This window comes from Ambystoma mexicanum, chromosome 4q (genome assembly GCF_040938575.1).
Source record: "Ambystoma mexicanum isolate Mex_15411 chromosome 4q, UKY_AmexF1_1, whole genome shotgun sequence".
In the NCBI taxonomy this organism is placed as follows: Eukaryota; Metazoa; Chordata; class Amphibia; order Caudata; family Ambystomatidae; genus Ambystoma; species Ambystoma mexicanum.
Window position 1 is genome coordinate 1,298,944,373 of NC_090928.1, and position 17,399 is coordinate 1,298,961,771.

The following is a 17,399-nucleotide window of genomic DNA, read 5'->3' on the forward strand; positions in this document are numbered from 1 at the left end:
TTATTTCTCCCTGTCTGCAGCGTCAACTGATGAAGAGGGCGGAGAAGGTTCTGTGGAGCACAGCGGCGGGGATCCCACCGGCAGCCGGAGACGCAAGGCCCGGCTCCCCTCCCATGTTGTCATCTCGTCGGGGAGTGAGGAGTCCGGTGCCGCGTCCCAGGCCGCAGCTGCCGGGGGGAGGTCCAAGAGGCGGAGGTTGGAGTTGGACTCCTCAGCAGCAGAAGGGGCAGCTGGGACCCCACAGGGCCCAACGGGGGAAGATGGCACAGAGTCATCCAGGTTGGTGGGGGGTTTGGTGGAGGAGGAGGCCGTGCAAGCAACAGAGACGGGGTCTGGAGGTGGGGATCCCACTGGTGGTAGTGGTGCAGTGCAGGACCAGGGACAGGAGGCAGCACAGGCCGCCGTGGAGGTGCCTGTGTGCAATCCTGTCCCTGATCCTGTCCCTGCATCATCTTGCACCAGCAGGGATGCCTACGTCCAGACCCATTTTCAGGAAGGGGATGAGCTAACGACAACTGGCCTTCCTCTGCCTACGGACATGGCTATCCGGGTCCGGGTTGAGCCTGTCGTGACTGGTGTGGCGTTGCGTCAACGGGCCATGCGAGGTGACCTGCAGTCTTTTCATGAGGAGACTGCACGTCATCTCGAATGGCTCGTTGACCGCGTCGGCCTACTGGGACAGGTCACCCAGGCCGGATTCCACCGTTTGATGGGGCTTGCTACGACCCCCTCCTCAACTGAACCCCCTACGCGCCAGTCGTCCTCCGTGCCATCTTCCCACCCATCAGTCACCTGGGTGCCCTGTGGAGCTGCCTCTGACGGTGCAGCCAGGCTGGTGGAGGAGGCATCCCTGCCACAGTTGGGAGTCGGACGTCCAGCAGGGGTGGCCACATCAACGACTGCACCCCAGCCGGCGGAGGATGTGCAGGCAGCAGGAGGCAGTGCACGGGCAGAGGCACAGCAGCAGCAGCAACGTGGTGGGAGCCATGAAGGCTCGGGGCCTTCAACATCGGAGGGGCAGGCATCGGCCGGAGGGCAGGAGGACCCAGGACAGAGAGTGTCTTCCGTGTGGCAGCGGTTGGGCCACGCCATAGATGCGGAGCGGCAGCGGGCGGAAGAGGCACAGCTTACAATGGTCAGGGCGGAGAAATCCATGCGGAGGGCCCTGAGGCGGGCCGAGTGTCTCGAGGCAATCCGCAGGGGGTTGGAGGTGGACACTTCGACGGCCCTGTGGACCCTCGGGCCATGGAGGAGGACCGCCTTCGGGACATTGAGCAGGAGTTTGATGATGCCCTGGCCCTGGACATCCAAAAGTGAGGCGTCGGGACTAGCCCGCTGCCCTTGTAAATAGTTCTGTAGTTAGTGTTAGGTTTCCTTTGTTTTTGAATTTATTTTGGACCTTTTGGACAATGGGCCACATTTTTGTATATAGTTTTTTTTATTAGTTAGTGTTGTTAGATAGGTTTCATTTCTTTTGTTGGGATAATGGACCCTGGCTTGTTCGTCTGTACATAGTTCACTTTTGGGTTTTCTTTTTCTTTCACAATTTACTCATGGAGCAATGGCTTTCAATTACAATTTTCCATTGGATTTTCTTTTGTGGACTGTGACTTTGGACACCATTCCTTTGGATTATGATTTTTGGTTTTGCTTTTTTTCACGGACATGCTTCTTTTCATTTTTGTACATTCCCATTTCTGTTTCTTTATTTTTGATTCTATTTATGTTTCCTTTAATACATATTTTTTGTTCAAACGTCAATGTGTAGTATCATCTCATTGGTTTCATGCATATCATGATATGGGTTTTGAGATTCACTGACACCCATTGGGTGTATGTGAGGGACATGTGTTTGTTTCCAAACTTGCAATTGGGGTTCTATCATGTTATTGCCATTTTTTAAGTGGGTGGATGCAATACTCGGGTGGGTGTTTTGCATTCAGAGGCTGACCATAGGGACCAGGGATCTAGATTGTGATTATGTGTTGGCTGGTGTACATGAGTTGGGGCCTGCTGGCAGGTGCCCCACAGTGCTGGGGGGTGGGGATGATGGGGAACATGAGTTGGATATGGGTGGGGGCCTGGTGGAGGCTGCCCCTGCACTTCCGGGGGGTGGGGGTGTTAGGGGACATGAGTGGGGGCCTGGTGGAGGCTGCCCCTGCACTGCTGTGGGGTGGGGGTGGTGGGAGACATGGGTGGGGGCCTGGTGGAGGCTGCCCCTGGTGGCTGGGGGGTGGGGGTGGTGGGAGACATGGGTGGGGGCCTGGTGGAGGCTGCCCCTGCACTGCTGGGGGGTGGGGGTGCAGGGGAACATGAGTTGGACATGGGTGGGGGCCTGCTGGCAGGTGCCCCACAGTGCTAGGGGGTTGGGGGTGCAGGGGAACATGAGTTGGACATGGGTGGGGACCTGCTGGCAGGTGCCCCACAGTGCTGGGAGGTGGGGGTGCAGGGGAACATGAGTTGGACATGAGTGGGGGCCTGCTGGCAGGTGCCCCACAGTGCTGGGGGATGGGGGTGCAGGGGAACATGAGTTGGACATGGGTGGGGGCCTGCTGGCAGGTGCACCACAGTGCTGGGGGGGTGGGGGTGCAGGGGAACATGAGTTGGACATGGGTGGGGGCCTGCTGGCAGGTGCCCCACAGTGCTGGGGGGTGCAGGGGAACATGAGTTGGACATGGGTGGGGGCCTGCTGGCAGGTGCCCCACAGTGCTGGAGGGTGGGGGTGCAGGGGAACATGAGTTGGACATGGGTGGGGACCTGCTGCAGGTGCCCCACAGTGCTGGGGGGTGGGGTGGTGGGGAACATGAGTTGGACATGGGTGGGGGCCTGGTGGAGGCTGCCCCTGCACTGCTGGGGAATGGGGGTGCAGGGGAACATGAGTTGGACATGGGTGGGGGCCTGCTGGCAGATGCCCCACAGTGCTGGGGAGTGGGGGTGCAGGGGAACATGAGTTGGACATGGGTGGGGGCCTGCTGGCAGGTGCCCCACAGTGCTGGGGGGTGGGGGTGAAGGGGAACATGAGTTGGACATGGGTGGGGTCCTGCTGGCAGGTGCCCCACAGTGCTGGGGGGTGTGGGTGGTGGGGAACATGAGTTGGACATGGGTGGGGGCCTGGTGGAGGCTGCCCCTGCACCGCTGGAGGGTGGGGGTGGTGGGAGACATGGGTGGGGGACTGGTGGAGGCTGCCCCTGATGGCTGGGGGTGGGGTGGTGGGAGACATGGGTGGGGGCCTGGTGGAGGCTGCCCCTGCACTGCTGGAGGGTGGGGGTGATGGGAGACATGAGTGGGGGCCTGGTGGAGGCTGCCCCTGGTGGCTGGGGGGTGGGGGTGGTGGGAGACATGGGTGGGGGCCTAGTGGAGGCTGCCCGTGATGGCTGGGGGTGGTGGGAGACATGGGCGGGGGCCTGGTGGAGGCTGCCCCTGCACTGCTGGGGGGTGGGGGTGGTGGGAGACATGGGCGGAGGCCTGGTGGGGGCTGCCCCCGGTGGCTGGGGGGTGGGGGTGATGGGAGACATGAGTGGGGGCCTGGTGGAGGCTGCCCCTGCACTGCTGGGGGGTGGGGGTGATGGGAGACATGGGTGGGGGCCTGGTGGAGGCTGCCCCTGGTGGTTGGGGGTGGGGGTGATGGGAGACATGGGTGGGGGCCTGGTGGAGGCTGCCCCTGGTGGCTGGGGGGTGGGGGTGGTGGGAGACATGGGTGGGGGCCTGATGGAGGCTGCCCCTGCACTGCTGGGGGGTGGGGGTGCAGGGGAACATGAGTTGGACATGGGTGGGGGCCTGCTGGCAGGTGCCCCACAGTGCTGGGGAGTGGGGGTGCAGGGGAACATGAGTTGGACATGAGTGGGGGCCTGCTGGCAGGTGCCCCACAGTGCTGGGGGATGGGGGTGCAGGGGAACATGAGTTGGACATGGGTGGGGGCCTGCTGGCAGGTGCCCCACAGTGCTGGAGGGTGGGGGTGCAGGGGAACATGAGTTGGACATGGGTGGGGACCTGCTGGCAGGTGCCCCACAGTGCTGGGAGGTGGGGGTGCAGGGGAACATGAGTTGGACATGAGTGGGGGCCTGCTGGCAGGTGCCCCACAGTGCTGGGGGATGGGGGTGCAGGGGAACATGAGTTGGACATGGGTGGGGGCCTGCTGGCAGGTGCCCCACAGTGCTGGGGGTGGGGGTGCAGGGGAACATGTGTTGGACATGGGTGGGGGCCTGCTGGCAGGTGCCCCACAGTGCTGGAGGGTGGGGGTGCAGGGGAACATGAGTTGGACATGGGCGGGGACCTGCTGCAGGTGCCCCACAGTGCTGGGGGGTGGGGTGGTGGGGAACATGAGTTGGACATGGGTGGGGGCCTGGTGGAGGCTGCCCCTGCACTGCTGGGGGGTGGGGGTGCAGGGGAACATGAGTTGGCCATGGGTGGTGGCCTGCTGGCAGGTGCCCCACAGTGCTGGGGGGTGGGGGTGCAGGGGAACATGAGTTGGACATGGGTGGGGGCCTGCTGGCAGGTGCCCCACAGTGCTGGGGGTTGGGGGTGCAGGGGAACATGAGTTGGACATGAGTGGGGGCCTGCTGGCAGGTGCCCCACAGTGCTGGGGGGTGGGGGTGCAGGGGAACATGAGTTGGACATGGGTGGGGGCCTGCTGGCAGGTGCCCCACAGAGCTGGGGGGTGGGGACCCGGGGAACATGAGTTGGACATGGGTGGGGGCCTGCTGGCAGGTGCCCCACAGTGCTGGGGGGTGGGGGTGGTGGGGAACATGAGTTGGACATGGGTGGGGGCCTGGTGGAGGCTGCCCCTGCACTGCTGGGGGGTGGGGGTGGTGGGGAACATGAGTTGGACATGGGTGGGGGCCTGCTGGCAGGTGCCCCACAGTGCTGGGGGGTGTGGGCGGTGGGGAACATGAGTTGGACATGGGTGGGGGCCTGGTGGAGGCTGCCCCTGCACCGCTGGGGGGTGGGGGTGGTGGGAGACATGGGTGGGGGACTGGTGGAGGCTGCCCCTGATAGCTGGGGGGTGGGGGTGGTGGGAGACATGGGTGGGGGCCTGGTGGAGGCTGCCCCTGCACTGCTGGAGGGTGGGGGTGATGGGAGACATGAGTGGGGGCCTGGTGGAGGCTGCCCCTGGTGGCTGGGGGGTGGGGGTGGTGGGAGACATGGGTGGGGGCCTAGTGGAGGCTGCCCGTGGTGGCTGGGGGGTGGGGGTGGTGGGAGACATGGGTGGGGGCCCGGTGGAGGCTGCCCCTGCACTGCTGGGGGGTGGGGGTGGTGGGAGACATGGGTGGAGGCCTGGTGGGGGCTGCCCCCGGTGGCTGGGGGGTGGGGGTGATGGGAGACATGAGTGGTGGCCTGGTGGAGGCTGCCCCTGCACTGCTGGGGGGTGGGGGTGATAGGGGACATGAGTGGGGGCCTGGTGGAGGCTGCCCCTGCACTGCTGGGGGGTGGGGGTGGTGGGAGACATGGGTGGGGGCCTGGTGGAGGCTGCCCCTGGTGGCTGGGGATGCGGGGGACATGCGTTGGTGGGCAGTAGTGCAAGTTGACATGTGGGTTGGCTGGGGGGCATGGCCATGGTGGATGGGGTGCCTGCAGGACATGTGCAGGGTAGGCCCCTGTGGTGTGGGCCACCTGCAGGGGCCGTGGAGGGTGTAGAGGGAACATCTGGGAGGACCCACACGTGAAATTCACGTGTGGTGCTCCCTGCACACCCCTGTAATACACGTACCCTGATGGAATCGTGTGTGACACTTTCCGCGCACCCCTGAAATACACGTACCCTGCTGATATCGCGTGTGAAACTTCCCGCGCACCCCAAGATACACGTAGCCAGGACATTCGCGTGTGGAACTTCCCGCGCACCCCTGGAATACACGTACCCTGCTGATATCGCGTGTGAAACTTCCCGTGCACCCCGAAATACACGTAGCCAGGACATTCGCGTGTGGGACTTCCTGCGCACCCCTGATATACATGTACCCTGCTGATTTTGCGTGTGAAACTTCCCGCGCACCCCAAGATACACTTAGCCAGGACATTCGCTTGTGGAACTTCCCGCGCACCCCTGGAATACACGTACCCTGCTGATATCGCGTGTGGAACTTCCCGCGCTCCCCGAAATACACGTAGCCAGGACATTCGCGTGTGGAACTTCCAGCGCACCCCTGAAATACATGTACTCAGCTGAAATGACGTGAGGTACTTCCCGCGCACCCCAGTGATACACGTAGGCCGCTTGCCGTGCTGGTACAGGGTTAGCGCAGCCCTTTGCACTGGATTGGGGATTTTGATGGCTTTTCCCTGCGCGAGAGGCGTACTTGGGGGCGTAACTGGCGCTGCTGCAGGGTCGCTGCGCCACTGTGCGCCACGGCTGGTTTTGGTAGCTGGAATCCATGAATACGCTGTGCGCGGAAATGGGTTTTGGCGCACGCAGCTGGCGCAGGGATTCGCACGCGCACACTGTGCGCCAGCCGCGTGCGCCACTTGTGCGCTAAATTCTATGAATTACCCCCTTTATATTTTATAAATAAAGCCAGTAAATACAAAGCCCCTGGCCCTATTGGGCTCTCAAATTTCATGTTGAAACAATACCCAGAGATATGGGGCCTCATTACACGGTAGGCGGTGAGCCATGGCGCTATTAGCACCATGGCTCATGCCGGTAAAATACCGGCACCGCCTTGGCGGAAAGGGGATTTACCGCCCCATTCCAAGGTTGGAGGGGCGGTAAATCCCCCTTCCACCATTGCCCTTCCCCATTCCCATTTCTGCCCCATAGGGCTCTATGGGAATGGGGAAGGCGCTAATTACGGCACCGCAATTTTGCGGTGCCGTAATTAGCTCCGAGGTCCCTTAGCGGGTTGGATTTTAACGCCTGCAAAAAGCAGGCGTTAAATCCGCCAACCCGCATAGGGACCTCGTAGTAAGGCGGTAAGGATTTACCGGTACCGGTATTTTACCGGTACAGGTAAATCCTTACCGCTATCCGTGTAATGAGGCCCATGGTCTAACATCTTGTTTGACATGTTTAATAACATCAATCAAATGCAAAGGATACCTGAATTATGGAAAAGTGCTGTTATTATAACCATTTACAAAAAGGGGGACCGAAACAATCCGGCAAATTATCGCCCGATATCACTCTTGGACACACCTGGTAAAATATTTGCACGGGTTGTTTTACGTGAATTTAATAACTGGTACCAAAACACTTTTAAACGTGATTCCTTACAGTCTGGGTTTGTATCAGGCATAGGAACTATTCCAAACATGATAACTTTGAACATGCTCAAATCACAAAGTGCAATTGAAGGCCGGTCATTATACATGGCCTTTGTGGACTATAAAATGGCCTTTGACTCCATTGATCGCAATTCGCTATATTCAAAATTGTATCACCATGGATGTCCTCCCCACTTAATTGCGCTCATAAAACATTTGCATACTGACACACAGCTGCAAGTCCCCGATTAGAACGAACCGCGGCCTAAAACAAGGCTGTATCTTGGCAGCTACACTGTTTATTTTCTTTATACTTGATATTGGTGAAGTTTTTCTTTCTATTGCAGCAGACCCTCCAAAATTAGGAACTCAGTGTATACCTTGGTTGTTATACGCTGACGACCTACTGTTGTTGTCTCGAACTCCGACAGGTCTACAAAAACTAATAGACGGCTTAGCACAGTATACTGAGTCAAATCAACTATCTGTTTACCAGGAAAAAACACAAATACTGGTATTCAAAAAAAGAACTGCAAATCGATTCACTAAATATAGCTGGCACTTTCAACAAAAGGTTTTATGTACTGTCCCAGAGTATAAATATTTGGGTATATATATTCAAGACTCTTTATCCTATGCGAAACACCTGCACAGTCTAGACAGTAAAATAACCTTGTTGACCTCACAAGCAAAAATCTTGGTGCATAAGTATGGTACATTTTCATACAAACACATCTTGGTCTTCTACGAGCATAAAGTTGTGCCAGTTTTAGTCTACAGCATAGAGGCATTGATACTGAAGGCAAGCGTCCCCAACCAGCACGATCCTCCCCGCAATGAGAGACAATGAAGGACTCTCCCAAATCGGGAATAAGGCCAAGACAGAGTGCGGGTGAGCTTAAATAGGAGTTTATCAATCAGAATAGGGCATGCAAAGAACTCTGCAAACTCCGAGAGCGCTCTGTCTGACAATAGCAAAGACAGGCGTATATATTTACAAAAAACGTCATAAGAACCTACACACTATAGGGGGCACAAGTTAGATGGGATTGGGTGGCGATGACTAACTATATGTGCTGCTGCGATGCGGTTGGCTTTGGCTGGAAGACGTCACTGGTCAGCCTCGTGGGTTGGGCTGGGCCTGGCAGGTTGGCTGAGTTCATCCGGGCGGTGTTGTTGTGCCATCGCGGCCAGTGTCAGAGATGAATGTCTTTTCCTGACTTATTTGCTCTAGGCCATGCACAACGCAGTCATTCAGTCATTGCAATATTATCTTCTTTAGTAAATCTTCCAATAGGTTATTCTACAGGTTAATGCAACACAGGAGGAATGTACCTTGTGAGGGGTCTGATGGTAATACGTCAGGACATGGTTACCAGTGTCCTGTTGACCGGGGCCATAGGTCGAGGTGCTAAGCATCAGGGCCTGGGACGGGCGGTACAGGTCTTTCTGTCTTGTTAGAAGTTGTCATGGATGTGCCGCTGTGTGTTGTCAAAGTGTTGGGTGTCCTGATTGCACAGGGCCATAGGTCTAAGATGATCCGGTGGGTTATGGGGTTTACGAGGGGGCGCCTTTGGAAGTGTGTGTTCAGGCAGAGGTTTACTGCTGTGCTGTAAATAATGCAGGTGGCGGGCCGCGGCCTTGGGTGCTGCAGAGGGGGCTACAAATCTTTGAAGCGGCTCCAGTCTGGTTGGGGGAGGTGGAATAGCGCAGCGCGGGCCTCTGCTCTCATGTCTTGGCAGCCTTCGCAGGGTGGGAGGGGGAATGGCCTTGCACGTATTTCACAAAGGTATCTCCCTCGTTTGTTGCCGACTTTAGGTAAAAACATCACAAACATTTGAACACTCTATAATAATTATTCAAATCACTTTAAAACATGCATTTAAACTTTGCTGGATGTGTCTCGATTATACCCAGTCTGAGCACCGTATCTGTACACTATGTTTTAACAGCTACAGTATTTAGTTATATGCATATGCATTTGCAGAAAATGAGGTAGTAGTCGGGTTGGTGGAGTACATAGAACATGACCCGCCACTGCACGTGACAGTGGTGGCACATAAAGGGCTTAGACATACACACATGACAAGTGCATGCTCGCGCATCCTTCACATGAGTCCATAGTATGGTTACATTCGTCTTCTCATGTACTCTAGCAGCATTAGCTTGGTTATGGCGCAAAGCCATGGAGGGTAGGTTTCCCAGTGATACACGTAACAAATAGATCCCTGGAGCGCTCCTTCATTATTAGTACCCAACTGCAATGGTGTGGGCTCGCCATTGCTTATATCATGGAAGTATGCTTTCTTATGTTTATACATTTTACAGGCTTTTGTAATATAAGAGATTTTGTGGAGAAAAGCATACTTTGCAAGTGGTCTTGGCATTAATATGTAGAGACTTTCTGCCATCTGAGGACCATTTTACTGTTCTTGTCATTGCCCAGGCCTGCTGGTCGGGTCATGCTGGGAGCGATGATACACTGCGGAAGGTGAACTGTTACAATGTTGGTGTATTACGCTAGCTCATGTCCGTCTTGTTCGTGGGAACGGGCTCGCAGCGGATCTTCCATGGTGCTGCGGCGACAGGGATAACTGAAACTTTCCGAAGGTGGGGGCCGCGCTACAGTGCGCTGAGCTCACACCATTTTTTAGTAGACAAAATGGTTTCTGAGGCCTAGCTAAATTCTATACGTGCGGGCAATGTCTACAGCAGGTGAGCCATCCACCACCTGGGCCCTGGTGGTAAGGAGGGGACGCCCGATGAGCCATGGCCCTCACCTGGGGTGGAGGTGTAGGCAAGGGGGGGTCTTTTGGACCACTCCTCCCCTACATTTCCCCCCTTTCGTTACTTACGTAACGAATACTTTAAGTCCTCCAACCTCCTACATTCTTCTTCGTCCATCACTGCCTCATCCCATGCAGGTGTGCCTTTTATGGGCATCCATGCTCTGCACACTCCCCGTAAGCTTTCCCCTCTTCTGGCATATTCATCTGGGGTACAAGTCAGGTATATGCATCCGCCATCTCCCGCCAAATCTACCCACACCTCCTGGTACCATTCTAATACACAGGGCTCTCTAATGGTGGTGTGCCATGCTTTATCTATGATATCTTTGTTGTGATAGATAGGCACTAGCTGATATCTTGGTGCGTCATCTGTTCCTGTTTGGACCTGCCCTTCCTGCATGTTTTGTATTGTCCCACGGGTGTTGCCCATTGTCACCATCATCATTGCACCATTTGGTACTGCGTTAGCACAAACTCGAAGACCCACCTGGCACAGGCAAAAAATTAAAAGGAAGAACACCACAGCTGGCATCAAAAATTTCACAGTTGTTCCAAGCCATGAGGGGACCCAGGAGAAGATGTTATCGAACCATGTACTGTCTTCTGCTCCACCTTCCATTTTCATTTTTTCTCCTAGGTTGTGGACTGCTTCGATCACATGGGACAGGGAGCCATTTTCTGCGTCTTCAGAAGGTACGAAAGTGCAGCAGGCACTTCCTATTTTTCGGCAAACACCTCCACCCATTGCCGTCAACAGGTCCAGGACATACCTGTTTTGCATGGTCATTAGTCGTAAAGCCCTTAGTTCCACTTTTATTACGTTGAACCCTTCTTCAGTGTCGTTCGCCAGCTGAATCAATTCCCAGCGTGTTATCTGGAGCCATTTTGCATTTGCTCTTGCTTGGACACTTGAGACGAGTGAGGCAAAGAATGTTTCTGCTGAGCTGAATAATCAATATTTATCTGGGATCTGAGCCAATAGTTCTGATGATTCCTTTGATATGTAGTTTGATGCACGTCTGTTACGGGTCAGCACTTCTCCCTTGTTTCCGGAAGATAGGACGTACATTTGTGACTCCGCAGTTGGTTGGGCTGCACTCTGTTGCAGGCGTTCCTGTGTCTTTTTGCTCCCGTCGATGTGGCTCTCCGGTATTACCAGTAGGGCTGAGTGCAGAGTGGCCATTGAGCAGCTGCCACTCCATGACGGGGGAGGTGTAGGTATGCCTGGTTGCCGCACACCCAGTACGTGTCCATAAGGGCCGCTGTCCCTTTTCTCAGATCTGGGATGGTGAGGGTCTTGTTACAGTTCTTGTTTGTTCCCATGGAGGTCTTCCCCTCTCCTTTAAAACACAGTCCATAGTCTATTTCGTTCTGTAGTTTGAAAGGTTTTTCAATGGCGGTTACCCAAGTTAGTTTTGAAATGTGTTCCTTCCATACTGGTGTGCATGTTTCTTCTATCCACTGCAATTTCTCTGGTGCCACACCTCTCAGTGCTTCCGCCTTGCACAATACTTCTTCATCCTTCCACTTGTTATCAGAAAAAAGTGTCCCTTGTATTACAAAAAACGGTTCTTTCGAACATACCACCCCTGCCGTCTTTGGATAGCACGTTTTCTCGTTCTGCAGCATTTGAAAAGTAACTTTGTGTGCCTGGAAGGTGTTCTTAATCCTGCATAACGTGAGATGAAGGAGACATTGGGCATCTATAATTGGAAACTCTTTGGGTAGCAATACTTTGGGTGTACCTGAAGCGTGAGGGATGAGGGAGCAGACATAACAGCTCTCGTTTGTTGTTTGTTTAGCTGTGGCACTCATATCCGCATACCATTTATTTGTTTGGTGGGGGTGTCATGGGTCTTCCATCTTATCTAGACCTAACCCATAGTACTCATCATACTTCCTCCTCCCTGCTTCCGTCTTCCGTCTGTTGTTCTTGTTCCTCATGTGCTTCCCAACTTCCTGGGCGAGGGATAAAATAGACCCCCCTTTCTCATCCCCCCCCCCGTGGCCCATGCATCATATAATATTTTGTGTATTGCTAGCAGCTTTTCTTTTTCGTCCCTGACGTTATCTTGCAGGTCATTTTTTAGGGTGGGGGCAGGCTGGCTAGTGGGGGTGTTATACAACCATGATATGGCAGACGGGTTTCGGTCATTTAAACTGCGGGCATTGTAATTAGATATCCCTGGTGGAGACCCTGTGTTGTTTTGCATTCCACCCTGTGGCTCTTTCTTTTGTAAGATGACAGCATTTGATGGTGTGGTATGATATCCCCATACAAGTTTAGTTCCGTCCCATACCAAAAAATCACCCTCCTTCGTAATGACACTTGCAGTTGTATTGATCCCAGTAGTGCTGTTAATCCCAGTGCTGTTAATCCCTCCCCCTCGTTCATCTCGATAGAGATGAACGCTACAAACCAATATGTAACCAGGCCAAACATTAGTATAAAAAACAATGTAATGCAGACAGATAATCCACACTCATACGTATATCTGCATCTCTCATGTAATAATTCTCTCATTCTACTAATTCTATCCATTGCAGGCTGCCTGTTAGATGCCATGGTAGTTTCTGTTTGAGATATAAAAGTGCATTAAGTGCATGCATGTAAACATTTTGTTGGCACCATTAGTGCCAATATATATATTGACGGGGAATGGAAGCGGGTAGGGTTGCGGGGAAGGGTATTCACAGATAAGGGTGTAAAACACGTCATGGTTTGTTCACTTTATTAATCACATATAAATTCACAAGATAAAAAGAAAAAACGTTTTTTTTTTGTAACATTTTTAAAGGAATGCAAGTATACTTATCAACCATATTCCCAGTCAGGTCCATTACTGTCACACATACATAAGTTCATATTCAGACATCCTGCTCAGTTGCATTGTTTGCTGTTGTCTGTGCCTCCTCATCCACCTCCTCCTGCACGTTACTATATGCTTTTCGTACATCTATTAAGTGCACCCAGTACCTCAAGCCCTTCACTTTCACTGCCGTGGGCGTGCAAAACACTACCTCGTATGGGCCATGGAACCGTGGTGCATTCCATCGACGCACAAAACTTCTGACATAAATTGAGTCACCCGGCATCAGCTGTAGCTGTTGTTCAGGCTCCGTGACAGACCCTGTTGTGTTTCCCTCCTCTCTAGTGAAGGGTGGGGAGAGCTGCTTTGATATTGCGCGCGCTGCCCTTGTTAATTTTTTCAAATAGTCTGTGAATTCTTCTCCCAATATCGCAGCGCTCCTGTGTGCATCTGAGTGTTCGCGCAGTGGGGAGTGTGCTGTGTGCATTCGTCTCCCAGTCACAATTTCGTGCGGGGACAAATGGTGGTCTTTACTTGGCTGATTTCTCAGTTCAAATAGCGCAAGGGGCAGACAGTAAATCCAATTCTTCTTCAATGAAAAGCATAGTTTTGATAACCTGCCCTTTAATAGTCCGTTCATCCTTTCCACTACGCCATTACTTTGAGGATGATAAATCGAACACAATTTATATTTTATTCCCAATAATGTAGTGACTTCCTTGAAGAGTTCATTCACAAAATGAGTGCCATTGTCTGAGCGAATTACGTCACAAATTCCCCAGCGCGGGAACACTTCCCTCACTAGGAACTTGGCGGCGCTTTTGGCATCAGGTCGCGCACATGGTCTGGCTTCCACCCACCTTGAGAATGGGCACACAACCACGATCATGTACCGTGCGCCATTACACCTTTCCCCCATGTCTGCGTAATCAATATGCAGTTCTCTGAATGGGCCAATGGGTTTAGGAATTGTTCCCCGGAGTGTCCGTAGTGTCATTCCTGAATTGTAGATCTGACATGTTGTGCATTCCATTGCTAATCGAGATACGTGCTCCTGGAGACAGGGCACAAACCATTCTTCCTGTATTTCTGCTGCAATGTGCTGCTTGGTATTATGTGCGGGGAAGTGTAGTTGTTGAAACGCAATTTCTAGTAACTGGATGGGCATTACCACTTTCCCTGAGTTATTTTGCCACCACAGCAAGTCTGTTCCCGACCTGCTGCACCCTCATTTTGTCCACATCAATTTTTCGTCTGCACTAGCTCCTTCCTGCAATTCTAGTATTTGTGATATGGGCATCATGTTGTACCCTTCTGGGGGCTCTTCGTTTGTCTTATGCCGCAGCATGTATTCACCTGCGTCATATTTCTGAAAATAGGAAGCCTCCTTGGCGGCAGAGTCCGCTGCCGCGTTCCCCAAAGACACAATGTCTGTGTTGGATATATGTGCTTGGCATTTTACTATTGCTACTGCAGTAGGGTTTTGGAGGGCCTCAATTAACTCTTTCAACAATTCTGCATGCTGTACTGGTGTTCCGTCTGCCCGTCGAAACCCCCTACGCCCCATCTTGCTAGACCTCCATGTACTGTCATTGTCATGTAAGCTGAGTCTGTGTATATTGTCACTGCGCAACCTTTGGCTGCATGTAGTGCTTCTATGAGCGCAATCAGTTCTGCTGCTTGAGCGGAGTAGTGTGATGGGAGGCGGTACTGTACTAGTGTTTCATACTCACCGTCTTCTAGCCTCACTACTGCCATGCCGACATGTTTTTCTCCGGTGTCCACGTCAATCGATGCAGACCCATCCACGAAGTACACTTCCCCCTTGCTCAGAGCGTTCTCACACACCACTGTGTCCTCCCCTCTTTCTCCTGTGTAGGTTGCGCAATCGTGGTCCTGCATGTCCTCTAGTGTGCATGCTTCTGTAATGAATGTGGCGGGGTTCACTGTGTTGCATCTCACCACATGGATGTTGGCGCTAGACAATATAATCTCGTAGGCTGTCGCCCGCTGTGTTGTCAGTGTGCTTTTTGACCTCTCAAGTATTGCAAATAATGAATGTTCCACAAACAATGTCACAGGGCAACCCATTACTATTGTGGCACTTTTCTCAATCGCAAACGCGGCTGCAGCGAGTGATTGCTCGCACGCGAAATGACCTTGCATCACGGCATCTAAAGTACCACTATAGTAAGCCAATGGCTTGTGTCGTAGGTATGTCTTTTGTGTCAGTACAGCTGTCATGAGTGTTTCCTTGCAGTGTGAGAATAGGTAAAATTTGCGTCCCTAATCAGGGTTTGCTAGCACTGGAGCGCTTGAAATTAGCTCTTTTAATGATTGAAATGATGTGCTCATTTCTTCTGACCATTCTATTTTTTTGTTCTCCTGTTGTGCTTCCTTGAGTGCTTGTAGGAGGGGCCTCGTGTATGCTGCATAGTCTAATATCCATGCTCGGCAATAGTTGCACATCCCCAAGAATTTCTGCATGTCTTTCACTGTTGCGGGTTCTCCTACTGATCTTATTGCTTCTACCCTGTCGGGAATTATTCTTTTTCCATCTTTTGATATCAGCTGTCCCAAGTATAAGACCTCAGTCAGGCAGTACTGTAGCTTCTCCTTGTCTACCTTGTACCCCTTGTTGGCCAATAGAGTCAGGAGCGTTGTGGAATCCTTTCTACATGTTACTTCGTCTTGTGCACACACTAATAATTCGTCTACATACTGAATAATCGTACTCTCAACTGATAGGTTTCCCAAGTCTTCATGCAATATGCGGTTGAATATGCTCGGGCTCTCACAGTATCCCTGTGGTAGTCTGCAGTGTTCATATCTTTTACCCCCCAGTGTAAATGCTGTAAGGTATCTACTCTCTTGAGCCAGGGGTATTGAGAAAAATGCGTTTTTCAAGTCTACTACTGTGAAATGTGATGCCACTTTCGGGATGCTGCATAGTATTGATGCAGGGTTCGGGACTAGAGGGAACTCCTTCTGAATTACATCATTTAGGGGGCGTAAGTCCTGTATCATCCTCCAAGACCCTCCTTTTGGTTTTTTTGTTTCGATAAATACATGTGTTACATGGGGAGATTGAAGGCACTATTATCCCTTGTGCTAGTAGTGCATTTATTGTCTCTTTTATCCCTTCTTCAGCTTCACGGGACAATGGATACTGTTTAACTCGGGGTAAAATTGCTCCTTGCTTTAGTTTTATTACCACAGGTTGTACTCCGTGCAACAGCCCTACATCATGGGGGCCTGTTGTCCACAAATTATTTGGTACGAGCCTCATGTCGTCATCAAAAAATGATGGCGGTGCTCCCACCACTGCCATCAATTGGACGGGGGTTTCCCTGGCTTCAATCAAAATGTCACAGGGCATCGCTATTTCCATTACTATTTCACCATCCCCTTCTGTGTCTGAAAAGAGATCCTCATCTGTTAACTCTCGTAGGGCGATGTTGGCATTTGTACACAGCACTGTGCGCCACTCACATCCTTCCCTATCCATCCCAATTGCAGCGATCCTTTTTGCTGACACCTGTACAGCGTGCAAGTCTAATGATACCACCGATCCTGGTGCTGTGTCGGGACACACTATGGGGCGGAAGAGGAACTCTGCTGGGATCCTCCAGTCCATTCTTCTTAGTTCTGGAATTATGAGGGCCAAATTCTTTAGCCCTTCAATAAACATTTTCTCATTTTCCGGCAGCCCTCGGACCTCCTGTGTGGTTGTGTAGGCTTGCACTACCAACATCGCACGCAAGGGGCATATCCCGGGTGTAGAACACACTATTCCTCTCTCGGTAAATGATATGGTCATGTTAAGTTTACTCAGGAGATCCCTCCCTAACAAATTTATGGGTGAGTGTTCATAATACAGTAAGGGTGTCTTTACAGTTTTACCCCCCACTGTTACATCCAAAGCTTCTGTGTAAGGAACTTCAATTACAGCCCCAGAGAACCCCTGCGTCTCTAACTTCCGGTTAGATGAGGGAACCGGCCCTCTCTGATACATGATTTTTCCGCTCCCGAATCAACCATGAATATGAACTGCTTGTCTCCTATCTGCGCCCCTACCAATGGTTCCTCTGCTGCATTGTAGGTTGTAGATAGAACTGGACACGCAAGTGTTCTCTGTGGGCTGTCCTATGCGGGGTGTCTCATCACCCCCCCCTGATTAAAGACGCTTCCTGAAACCACTGACTTGCCGTTGTAAGGTGCTGGTGCGGGGGCCCCGTTTGCTGTTGTCGCGAAGGGGTTGCCTGGCGTATACTGCATATTGTCATTGTTTTGTGGGTGGTTCTGTGTTCTATACTGGTGCCCCTGTTGCTGCTCAGCATCACCTTGGCCTGGGTTTCTCAGTTGTTGTTGTCCCATTGGAAGACCATATGGGCTCCCCGGGTGGGGATGGCCATACTGTCCTACCTCTTGGAACCCATTGTTGGGTCTAGCTCTGCACTCCCTAGAGTAATGCCCCCACCTTCCGCAGTTCCAGCAATTCCCTTGTGCACCTCTAGGGCCCTGCCATCCATTTCCTCCCATTCCCCCGTACCCCGATCCACCTCCTCTTCGGCCCCTGTACCCACCTCGTCCCCCTCGA